Genomic DNA, 13,638 nt, shown 5'->3' on the forward strand with positions numbered 1-13,638 from the left:
ACAAGTTCTGTTTTTGAAAGACGTTTCTTTTGTTACGGATCTTTGTGCAGATTTGTGTTCATTTTTACTATTGCTGCCCACAGATGTGTTGCTCCTAAACAACGTTTTTTCAGAGATACCAGGAACTCTGATATTTTCTTTGTTGCTGTTTGTAGAGACTTGGTCCATCTTGTCATTGAGGTTTTTGCTGCTCAGGCTGGGCGCTCTTCCTATTTTGTGATCCCTGCTGTCGTGGCTTCCAGAGAATCTACTTTTCTCCACTCTACACTCAATGGGAATTGACTTTTTCTCCTCATTGGAGTTTGCTTCAAATGCTTTGTTTATGAAAGGCCTGATTTCAGATGGGTCCTGTTGGGATTTTTCTCCAGTTGTTGGTGTGGATAGTGGGTCCTCCTTACTGGAATTTGTCTCACTGTCTCTGTCGCTGAAAACCTGGATTTTGGAGATGCTCTGCTGGTCTTTTGCCTTGGTTCCTGGTAAAGGTTGTATTCCTCTTATACTTGTGCTGGCTTCACAAGTTCTGTTTTTCAAAGACGTTTCTTTTGTTACGGATCTTTGTGCAGATTTGTGTTCATTTTTACTTTTGCTGCCCACAGATGTGTTGCTCCTAAACAACGTTTTTTCAGAGATACCAGGAACTCTGATATTTTCTTTGTTGCTGTTTGTAGAGACTTGGTCCATCTTGTCATTGATGTTTTTGCTGCTCAAGCTGGGCGCTCTTCCTATTTTGTGATCCCTGCTGTCGTGGCTTCCAGAGAATCTACTTTTCTCCACTCTACACTCAATGGGAATTGACTTTTTCTCCTCATTGGAGTTTGCTTCAAATGCTTTGTTTATGAAAGGCCTGATTTCAGATGGGTCCTGTTGGGATTTTTCTCCAGTTGTTGAGAATCTACTTTTCTCCGCTCTACACTCAATAGGAATTGACATTTCCTCCTCATTGTGGTACGCCATCATCATTTCCTTTGCAGAGTCCACATAAGGGTCATTACTGAGAGCAGGAAAGTGTTTCATTGTAAAAAAATTGTGATGGAGCGCTTCATTTGGGGTGATGCGGTCTTGTGGATTCACAGCTAACATTTGCTTGAGAAGGCTGATAAATTCCAGAGTGTCTCGACGAATAACGGGGACCCGTTTCCTTCGCTGAAACAATATTAGGTCGTCCAGAGAACTATAGTCACAAAACTTTCCACAAAAATCCACAATCTCCTCTTCTGTCTCTTCTTCGTATTGCTCCGGGGATTTCAATTCCCACATACGTTCAGGAACGTCTTGTACAAGATCAAAAAATCTATCTGAATCGAATGCAGTATCCAGAAAGTCATTATTGGGCTGACCATTTAAGTCACAAATCATCCTCATGGCCTCATATTCACACTCATATGGATATAAATCATTTCCAAGGAACAAGAATGCAAGGACAGTCGCAAAAGACCACATGTCCACAGCTTCATCCAGGGTGGGAAGGTGCAACAGGACTTCTGGGGGCCTGTATGGAAGATTTTGAAGGGCTCCTTCCATCCAAAGATTAGGTGCCTCAGTTGCAAGACCAAAATCTATCAGTTTTACTTTGAAAGGCTGTGACTGATGGTTTACTAGCATGATGTTAGGCGGTTTAATATCACTGTGAACAAGATTGATGCTCTTCATTGCTTTGAGAGCCACCAGTATTTGCTGACCAATCACTCTAATTGCATTTAGTTCAAGTGGTCGGGAATGCCGCATTCTCATGAAGTCATATAAACTCACGTCCAACAGATCATAAACCAGACAAAAACGGTTTCTGTGTATAAAATATTCATTCAACATGACCATGTTGTTTTTTTCAGGGTCAAGTTTTCGAATTTTTTCCATAGTTTTAGCTTCAAATAGAGCTTCTTCAAAACCATCTTTTCTCAGTACTTTCACTGCAACATATTTGTTTGTCTTCGATATTCTACATTTGGCTACTTTTCCAAAGCCCCCTTCACCCAGGAACGATTCAATGTGGTAATTGCAGGACTCATTAGAGAGAACGTCACCACACCGTACGTCAAAAAGTGGGTCGGCTTGATTATTGTTGTCCATTTCCATTTGTGAGAATCAAAGTGCGTTAACCAAAACGTTTCTCCTAAATCAATCACAGGGAACGGTAGAGGTCTGCTACTTCTGTTGTGAATCTCACTAGTGAAAAAAAGCCAATGCGACAAATTGTCGCCGACAATTGGTTTTATAATCTCTGATGTGCGTTCGACCTGATTTACGTCACACCTCTGACGTCACTAGACCTCTGAACCTTCTTTTTTAACACTGAAGCAAAGTGATAAAGCTATATAAACAAAAAAACTACAGGCTTGTTTTTTTGCAAAGATAAATGTCTAAATATAAATAATATATAATATTAAATAATAATATTATAAGAAAAATCACGTGACTCGCCACGGCGCTACAGCGTTCCGATCAGAGCAGTTGATAAAACAGCGGTCACGTGGTCATGGAACCGCCGCAAGTTCCATTTGTCCTCGGAAGTGGGGATTTCCAAGTTCCCAGTCGGAATTTTCAACTGGAACGCCCCTCGAAGTGGGATTTCCCACTTTGCTGTCATGTTCGTCTATGGGACAGACAGCAGTGAGCTCGCTTTTGAACGGTTAATATTGAAATAATCTGTACACAGGTACATTTACAGCTGAAAATGAATCACTGTGAATACATCAATGTCAGTCACGTGTATTGAATGGCTGGAGGACAACTAAAAGCCTAATTTGACAAGCTTTTCTGTGTTATTTTGGGGAGAGAGAAAACTTCGTTTCATGGATTGCAGATACATTAGCAATTGAACTGCAATCTGGTGCAATGCATCTCTTATGTAGCTACGTGAGATTAATGTAGTCGATTTATTAATACTCCCTTACATTGGACAATGATAAATTATGGTTTTCAGTTAAATATTTTATGGTCCTGATCTATTGACATCTGTAGTATGATGCTGCAGATTAGATGTTTTATCAGTCTGTGGTGTCAAGTGTGTTATTATGAATCTTTATTTCGGCTTGTACAGAACAAGATGAAAAGGAAGAAAAAAACAACAATTGACGTTTCACATCCTAGAATGTTTTTGATAGTATACTTTATAATTATAGTGTTTTATATTTATTTACAGTATTTTCTTTAAACAATTTCTTAAACTTGACGATAGAGCGACACATTTTTAGGTTGTTATTACAACTATTCCAAATTTCTCTAGCCTTAACTGATGTAAATCTCTGTTTAATATTAGTTCTTGCTGTCGTCATCTCAAACATGAGTTTCCCCCTCAGGTCATAGCGGGTTTCTTTTATCTGGAACAGGTCCTGAATGCAGTTTGGAAGCAGTTTCTGCTGGGCTTTAAAGGCAAATAAAACAGTTTTCTGCTCTATTATATCATGGAATTTTAAGGTATTATATTTAATAAAAAGATTATTTGTTGGTTCATAATAGTCGGTTTTATTAATTATCCTTAAAGCTCTTTTCTGTAATAGAAAAATAGGGTTTGTATTTGTTTTATAGGTGTTACCCCATATCTCCACACAATAAGTCATGTATGGAACAATGAGTGAGTTATACATTAAAAACTGTGCTCTTTGACGGAAAAAATAATTTGTTTTATTTACTATTGCTAGGGTTTTAGACATTCTTGATTTTACACTATTTATGTGTGATTTCCAGCTAAGTTTATCATCGATTATTACCCCCAGGAACTTATTTTCAAGTGTGTTGTTTTATGCTGCAGTCTGCTGGGGAGGAATCAGACACAAATACAGTCTTATGTATTTAAATGATGAATGTGACAATAACAGCAAGTGTCTGTCTGTGAGAACAAGTAAAATAATTAAAAGTATAATATAAAAAATGTATGAAGGCTCTTACATCACAGAAAAATATGTTTGGCATTACGGAAGAACAATTTTATTTAACAGAGACTGTATTCCAGCATTAGGACAGCAGAACAAAGCTGGGGCTACGAAATGTCTTACATTTCTTAAAGTGGAACACAAGCTCCTTTTACACACTTACAGAGAATATAAGCATATATTTTATTAGAATACTCTGAAAAGTGCCTGACGCCATTTCCTGCTAAGGGGCAGGACGGACCTTAAAACCTTTAATATTTAATCAGTGTACTGTTTGACCCACTCTGACTTCTCCAAAGAGGGAACAATTTGAAAAAAAGAGGCGTATCTGGTGTAAAAGTTGGCTTTATTACAATATCCTCTAGCAATATCATCTGTGCACATCAACCAAACCAGTGGGAAACAGAAAGAAGAGTGAGAAAAATGAATCTAGCATCCGAGCATTCATTATTTTAATGTCTATATATTCATCAATGGCAAAAAAATAAAAGTGTCAATTAAATATACACACCACTACAAAGTATTCATCTACACCCTGTGCACAATTTATTAGGCAAGTTGTATTTTTGAGGTTTAATTTTATTATTTAACAACTGCAGTGCTCTCAGTCAATCCAAAATGTTAATAATAATAAAGGTGAGGTCTGACATGCTTTTTTTTTTTTTTTTACATTTATTATTGTATGTAGAACAGTGATTATACCATGGTATGATGATGACTAGTTGTGTTAGTGGAGCAGGAAAATAAATTATATTTCTATTTGCAGATCAAGGATGAGATGGAGCAGGATCCTCGTCTTCCCAAGGAGTATCTGCGGAAACTGACTTTAATAATCTGTTGATTTTTGTCTGTTCAAATAAATTGAAATTAATTGAAATCACTAGAAATCTTGGTGTAGGAGCAGGGATGTATTGTCTCACCTTGTCACCATGTAGTGGGTGTGTCTGTGCGTGTATCCAATCAACCTCTCCACCCTGCCTCCCCTCATAATGAGCAGCTGCACTCCAGAGAGGGGCTGCTGTGGCTGGGAGAAGGTTCTGCTTTTCACGTGTGTCTTGGGTGAAGGGAGAAATAAAAAGAGTTCCTGCACTAATTTCTCCCCCCTCATTGCAAAAGTTACTTCTGATTTGCAGCAATGGCGTAATCTTCCTCTTTCCCTCTTGGGTAGGATTAATGCCATTAAGATGAATATCTTACCCAAATTCCTTTACTTATTTCAGTCAATTCCTCTTTTTCTGCCAAAATCTTTTTTTGATTAATGGAAAAAAATTATTAGCGGTTTTATCTGGGATGGGAAACCACCTAGAGTTCATAAGTCTTTGCTGCAGAGATGCAGACTCAGCGGGGGACTTGTTCTGCCCAATTTTCAGTTATATTATTGGGCAGCTAATATACAAAAGATCTGCTACTGGTTAAAATCATTTAGCTCCGCCTGGTGCAGAATGGAATTGCTATCTTGCAGGGGGTCTTCTATTCCTGCTCTTATTTTTTCCCTTGTTGCCTGCAAAACCTGCACTATATACAGATAATCAAGTGGTCCTCAACACAGTTAAAGTCTGGTTTCAATTTAGACGTTGTCACAATTTTTTGATTGCCTCTGCTTCAGGCCCTGTGGCCAAGAATCATCTGTTTCCACCCTCTATTTTAGATTCAGATTTAGACCGCACTCAGAAACGTGACAAAAACTCTAACAATCAATGCCATACACACAGTAGCCATCCCTTTTCCTCCCTCTGAAACCTCCTGTTCTCGTTGATAACCTTGAGAGGAGCTGATTTTCTCTGTTATACAGGGAATTAGTTGGAGAATTAAAACACACAACTCACAATTGGTCATGTTTTCACACACATATATGACTTTTATTCCTCACAATTTTCCCCTTTTGATATCTCATAAGAGATCACAACACCAAAGAAGATCCATCCATCCATCCATTGTCCACCGCATTATCCGAGTCCGGGTCGCGGGGGCAGCAGTCGGAGCAGGGATCCCCAGACTTCCCTCTCCCCGGACACTTCCTTCAGCTCTTCCGGGGGGACTCCAAGGCGTTCCCAGGCCAGCCGAGTGACGTAGTCACTCCAGCGTGTCCTGGGTCTTCCTCGGGGCCTCCTCCCGGTGGGACATGCCCGGAACACCTCACGAGGGAGGCGTCCAGGGGGCATCCTATACAGGTGCCCGAGCCACCTCAGCTGGCTCCTCTCGATGTGGAGGAGCAGCGGCTCTACTCCGAGCTCCTCCCGGGTGACAGAGCTCCTCACCCTATCTCTAAGGGAGCGCCCCGCCACCCTGCGGAGGAAACTCATTTCGGCCGCTTGTATCCGGGATCCTGTTCTTTCGGTCATGACCCAGAGTTCATGACCATAGGTGAGGGTGGGAACGTAGATCGACCGGTAAACCGAGAGCTTCGCCTTTCGGCTCAGCTCCTTCTTCACCACGACGGACCGATACAATGACCGCATTGCTGCGGCCGCCGCACCGATCCGCCTGTCGATCTCGCGCTCCGTTCTCCCCTCACTCGTGAACAAGACCCCAAGATACTTAAACTCCTCCACCTGAGGCAGGAACTCTCCCCCGACCTGGAGGGTGCAAGCCACCTTTTTCCTGTCGAGAACCATGGCCTCAGACTTAGAGGTGCTGATTCTCATCCCAGCTGCTTCACACTCGGCTGCAAACCGCCCCAGTGCATGCTGAAGGTCCTGGCTCGAGGGAGCCAACAAGACCACATCATCCGCAAAAAGCAGAGATGAAATCAAGTGGCTCCCGAACCGTACCCCCTCCGGCACTTGGCTGCGCCTAGAAATTCTGTCCATAAAAATAATGAACAGAACCGGTGACAAAGGGCAGCCCTGCCGGAGTCCAACACGCACCTGGAACAGGTCTGACTTACTGCCGGCAATGCAAACCAAGCTCCTGCTCCGGTCATACAGGGACCATACAGCCCTCAGCAGAGGGCCTCCGACCCCATACTCTCGGAGCACCCCCCACAGGATGCCACATGGGACACGGTCGAAAGCCTTCTCCAAGTCCACAAAACACATGTGGACTGGTCGGGCAAACTCCCATGCGCCCTCGAGCACCCTGCGGAGGGTGAAGAGCTGGTCCAGCGTTCCACGGCCAGGGCGAAAACCGCATTCTTCCTCTTGAATCCGAGGTTCGACTATCGGCCGAATTCTCCTCTCCAGCACCCTGGAATGTGATGAAGTTGAAATCTTAAAAAAAATATTTTACACTGACTGATTTGGTGTCACCAAATAATGTTTTTGGGGAGTGGGAGGAAGCCGGAGCGCCCGGAGAGAACCCACGCAGACGCAGCAAGACTCCAGCCCTGAACTCAGACTGGGAATCTTCCTGCTATTAGGTGGAAAGGCTGATGACCAGACCACCGTACTGCCCGGACTTTTTAATCTTTAGTATGCGTTGGAGATGGAAAAATGGGGGCAGAAAGCCAAATTATATTCTAGTTGATGTGGTGCAGAAGGAGATGTATTTAGTAACCTTTTATGTTCAATAATATTCACTCATCTTTCTTAGGTTGGATACAAAATAGCTTGAGTATCCTAGAGAAGAGATTGCGAATCCTTCTGAATCGTTTCTTGGCAGGCTTAACTTCACAGACACTGGTCTTCTCAGTGAGCTGTATTGTTGGCTCCCCCTGCTGGTCTTCTGTCCCAGTTCTTGGTGCAGATATTTCTTCTTCACTCAAGTTTGCCTCAGATGCCCTGTTTCTGAAATCCAGATTTTCAGAGGTGGCCTGCTGGGATGTTTCACTAGTTACCAGTGCAGATAATATTTCCGCTTCACTGGAGTTTGCTTCAAAGTCTTTGTTTATGAAAGGCCTGATTTCCGATGAGTCCTGTTGGGATTTTTCTCCAGTTGTTGGTGTGGATAGTATGTCTTCCTTACTGGAACTTGTCTCACTGTCTCTGTCGCTGAAAACTTGGATTTCCGAGGTACTCTGCTGGTCTTTTACCTCAATTCTTGGTAAAGGTTGTATTTCTCCTATACTTGTGCTGGCATCACAAGTTCTGTTTTTGAAAGACGTTTCTTTTGTGACGGATCTTTGTGCAGATTTGTGTTCATTTTTACTATTGCTGCCCACAGATGTGTTGCTCCTAAACAACGTTTTTTCAGAGATACCAGGAACTCTGATATTTTCTTTGTTGCTGTTTGTAGAGACTTGGTCCATCTTGTCATTGATGTTTTTGCTGCTCAAGCTGGGCGCTCTTCCTATTTTGTGATCCCTGCTGTCGTGGCTTCCAGAGAATCTACTTTTCTCCACTCTACACTCAATGGGAATTGACTTTTCCTCCTCATTGGAGTTTGCTTCAAATGCTTTGTTTATGAAAGGCCTGATTTCAGATGGATCCTGTTGGGATTTTTCTCCAGTTGTTGGTGTAGATAGTGGGTCCTCCTTACTGGAATTTGTCTCACTGTCTCTGTCGCTGAAAACCTGGATTTTGGAGATGCTCTGCTGGTCTTTTGCCTCGGTTCCTAGTAAAGGTTGTATTTCTGTTATACTTCCGCTGGCTTCACAAGTTCTGTTTTTGAAAGACGTTTCTTTTGTGACGGATCTTTGTGCAGATTTGTGTTCATTTTTACTCTTGCTGCCCACAGATGTGTTGCTCCTAAACAACGGTTTTTCAGAGATACCAGGAACTCTGATATTTTCTTTGTTGCTGTTTGTAGAGACTCGGTCCATCTTGTCATTGATGTTTTTACTGCTCAAACTGGGCGCTCTTCCTATTTTGTGATCCCTGCTGTCGTGGCTTCCAGAGAATCTACTTTTCTCCGCTCTACACTCAATAGGAATTGACTTTTCCTCTTCATTTTGGTACGCCATCATCATTTCCTTTGCAGAGACCACATAAGGCTCATTACTGAGAGCAGGAAAGTGTTTCATTGTAAAAAAATTGTGATGGAGCGCTTCATTTGGGGTGATGCGGTCTTGTGGATTCACAGCTAACATTTGCTTGAGAAGGCTGATGAATTCCAGAGTGTCTCGACGAATAACGGGGACCCGTTTCCTTCGCTGAAACAATATTAGGTCGTCCAGAGAACTATAGTCACAAAACTTTCCACAAAAATCCACAATCTCCTCTTCTGTCTCTTCTTCGTATTGCTCCGGGGATTTCAATTCCCACATACGTTCAGGAACATCTTGTACAAGATCAAAAAATCTATCTGAATCGAATGCAGTATCCAGAAAGTCATTATTGGGCTGACCATTTAAGGCACAAATCATCCTCATGGCCTCATATTCACACTCATATGGATATAAATCATTTCCGAGGAACAAGAATGCAAGGACAGTTGCAAAAGACCACATGTCCACGGCTTCATCCAGGGTGGCAAGGTGCAACAGGACTTCTGGGGGCCTGTATGGAAGATTTTGAAGGGCTCCTTCCATCCACAGGTTAGGTGCCTCAGTTGCAAGACCAAAATCTATCAGTTTTACTTTGAAAGGCTGTGACTGATGGTTTACTAGCATGATGTTAGGTGGTTTAATATCACTGTGAACAAGATTGATACTCTTCATTGCTTTGAGAGCCACCAGTATTTGCTGACCAATCACTCTAATTGCATTTAGTTCAAGTGGTCGGGAATGCTGCATTCTCATGAAGTCATATAAACTCACGTCCAACAGATCATAAACCAGACAAAAACGGTTTCTGTGTATAAAATATTCATTCAACATGACCATGTTGTTTTTTTCAGGGTCCAGTTTTCGAATTTTTTCCATAGTTTTAGCTTCAAATAGAGCTTCTTCAAAACCATCTTTTCTCAGTACTTTCACTGCAACATATTTGTTTGTCTTCGATATTCTACATTTGGCTACTTTTCCAAAGCCCCCTTCACCCAGGAACGATTCAATGTGGTAATTGCAGGACTCATTAGAGAGAACGTCACCACACCGTACGTCAAAAAGTGGGTCGGCTTGATTATTGTTGTCCATTTCCATTTGTGAGAATCAAAGTGCGTTAACCAAAACGTTTCTCCTAAATCAATCACAGGGAACGGTAGAGGTCTGCTACTTCTGTTGTGAATCTCACTAGTGAAAAAAAGCCAATGCGACAAATTGTCGCCGACAATTGGTTTTATAATCTCTGATGTGCGTTCGACCTGATTTACGTCACACCTCTGACGTCACTAGACCTCTGAACCTTCTTTTTTAACACTGAAGCAAAGTGATAAAGCTATATAAACAAAAAAACTACGGGCTTGTTTTTTTGCAAAGATAAATGTCTAAATATAAATAATATATCATATTAAATAATAATATTATAAGAAAAATCACGTGACGCGCCACGGCGCTACAGCGTTCCGATCAGAGCAGTTGATAAAACAGCGGTCACGTGGTCATGGAACCGCCGCAAGTTCCATTTGTCCTCGGAAGTGGGGATTTCCAAGTTCCCAGTCGGAATTTTCAACTGGAACGCCCCTCGAAGTGGGATTTCCCACTTTGCTGTCATGTTCGTCTATGGGACAGACAGCAGTGAGCTCGCTTTTGAACGGTAAATATTGAAATAATTTGTACACAGGTACATTTACAACTGATAATGAATCACTGTGAATACATCAATGTCAGTCACGTGTATTGAATGGCTGGAGGACAACTAAAAGCCTAATTAGACAAGCTTTTCTGTGTTATTTTGGGGGGAGAGAAAACTTTGCTTCATGGATTGCAGATACATTAGCAATTGAACTGTAATCTGGTGCAATGCATCTCTTGTGTAGCTACATGAGATTAATGTAGTCGATTTATTAATACTCCCTTACATTGGACAATGATGAATTATGGTTTTCAGTTAAAAATGTTATGATCCAGATCTATTGACATCTGTAGTATGATGCTGCAGATTAGATGTTTTATCAGTCTGTGGTGTCAAGTGTGTTATTATGAATCTTTATTTCGGCTTGTACAGAACAAGATGAAAACGAAGAAAAAAACAACATTTCTTTTGACTCTAGGTTTAGGCTGAAGCCGTAGCTTATAGTGCCTACCCTTTTTTCTTATGATCAGCAAAAATATGAGACATTAGCTTTTACTCCGTGGAAACAAACAATACATAAAGAAGAAAAAAAATAAGTAAGACAAAATATAAAATTGACGTTTCACATCCTAGAATGTTTTTGATAATATACTTTATAATTATTGTGTTTTATATTTATTTACAGTATTTTCTTTAAACAATTTCTTAAACTTGACGATAGAGCGACACATTTTTAGGTTGTTATTACAACTATTCCAAATTTCTCTAGCCTTAACTGATGTACATCTCTTTTTAATATTAGTTCTTGCTGTCGTCATCTCAAACATGAGTTTCCCCCTCAGGTCATAGCGGGTTTCTTTTATCTGGAACAAATCCTGAATGCAGTTTGGAAGCAGTTTCTGCTGGGCTTTAAAGGCAAATAAAACAGTTTTCTGCTCTACTATATCATGGAATTTTAAGGTATTATATTTAATAAAAAGATTATTTGTTGGTTCATAATAGTCGGTTTTATTAATTATCCTTAAAGCTCTTTTCTGTAATAGAAAAATAGGGTTTGTATTTGTTTTATAGGTGTTACCCCATATCTCCACACAATAAGTCATGTATGGAACTATGAGTGAGTTATACATTAAAAACTGTGCTCTTTGACGGAAAAAATAATTTGTTTTATTTACTATTGCTAGGGTTTTAGACATTCTTGATTTTACACTATTTATGTGTGATTTCCAGCTAAGTTTATCATCGATTATTACCCCCAGGAACTTATTTTCAAGTGTGTTGTTTTATGCTGCAGTCTGCTGGGGAGGAATCAGACACAAATACAGTCTTATGTATTTAAATGATGAATGTGACAATAACAGCAAGTGTCTGTCTGTGAGAACAAGTAAAATAATTAAAAGTATAATATAAAAAATGTATGAAGGCTCTTACATCACAGAAAAATATGTTTGGCATTACGGAAGAACAATTTTATTTAACAGAGACTGTATTCCAGCATTAGGACAGCAGAACAAAGCTGGGGCTACGAAATGTCTTACATTTCTTAAAGTGGAACACAAGTTCCTTTTACACACTTACAGAGAATATGAGCATATATTTTATTAGATCACTCTTAAAAGTGCCTGATGGCATTTCCTGCTAAGGGGCAGGACGGACCTTAAAACCTTTAATATTTAATCAGTGTAGTGTTTGACCCACTCTGACTTCTCCAAAGGGGAACAATTTGAAAAAAAGAGGCGTATCTGATGTAAAAGTTGGCTTTATTACAATATCCTCTAGCAATATCATCTGTGCACATCAACCAAACCTGTGGGAAACAGAAAGAAGAGTGAGAAAAATGAATCTAGCATCTGAGCATTCACTATCTTAATGTCTATATATTCATCAATGGCAACAAAATAAAAGTGGCAATTAAATATACACACCACTACAAAGTATTAATCTATACTGTGTGCACAATTAATTAGTTAAGTTGTATTTTTTAGGTTTAATTTTATTATTTAACAACTGCAGTGCTCTCAGTCAATCCAAAATGTTAATAATAATAAAGGTGAGGTCTGACATGCTTTTTTTTTTTTTTTTTACATGGCGCCTTTGTGCCTCTTCATGGCGCCTCTGACTGGCCTCCTCGGACTCCCGAAGGAACTGGAGGACGTCATCCTGTCCCCTCCGACGCTTATGAGGCCGTGTGGGTGTGGTGCTGCTTGATGTTGGTAGTCTAGCAGAGGAAGCCTCTGCTAGAGGTGCCGTGACAGCTGAAGACCCAAGCACCTCCGGTCTTCTTACTTCTAGCCCCGCTGCTGTGCCAACCACAGGGAAGACAACGTCATGCTGCCCTCTTAAAGGTCATCCATTTCTCCAAAAAATTTGAAGCGGATGGTTCCTTTTCCTGTGCTATTATTGTTGTTCAGCTATCTGGTCAAGTGCAGCGAAAAAAAATATAAACAAACTTCAGATAGTGCAGAACAGAGCAGCTCGCCTTGCACTCGGGTGTTCTATGAGAAAGGGTGTTGGCCGAGTGCATAGTGATCTTGCATGGATGAAAGTAGAGGACAGATTAACACACAATTTACTAACATTATTCAGGAATATAACTGTCGAAACAACCAAACTGCCTGTACTCAAAAATAACCTTTTCCCAAAACAGACATGAGCACAGGACAAGACAAGTTAGCTGGGGTCATATTTCTATTCCATTACCGAGATCAAATGCAATGAAAAGAACTTGTATGTACAGGGCCATCTCACAGTGGAACAGGTTGCCATATACCATAACTAAAGCAACAAGCAGAGACAGTTTCAAAAAGCAACTAAAAAGGTTATTTTTGGGTACAGACATAAACAATGGTTAATATATATGTTTGATATACATTTTTTGATTTATTGTGTGGAAAATACAGCTCAATGTAGTTGCAGGTTGTGATGGTTACCACTACAGTGATGTTGTGGGTGGGATGTGGGGGGGGTTTAATGGAGTGATGTAATTGTAATTACTTATGTATTTAGTTATGTATTTATACATTTAAAATGTAAAGTACTATAGGAAGTATATATATGTATGTGTAATGTAATGTATTTTAATTTTCATGGACCCCAGGAAGACTAGCTGGCGTTTTGCGTCCGCTAATGGGGATCCAAAATAAAAAAACAAAACAAAACAAATTCGTTGCCAACAGTTGGGGACATCCAAAGTTTAGTCCAGATCACTAAATATGAGTTCAGGAACCACCACCAAAAACCTTTTTTGGACAAGACCTCCAATTGTTTTTTGCTTGATT

This window comes from Cololabis saira, chromosome 11, assembly GCF_033807715.1.
Source record: "Cololabis saira isolate AMF1-May2022 chromosome 11, fColSai1.1, whole genome shotgun sequence".
Lineage (NCBI taxonomy): Eukaryota > Metazoa > Chordata > Actinopteri > Beloniformes > Belonidae > Cololabis > Cololabis saira.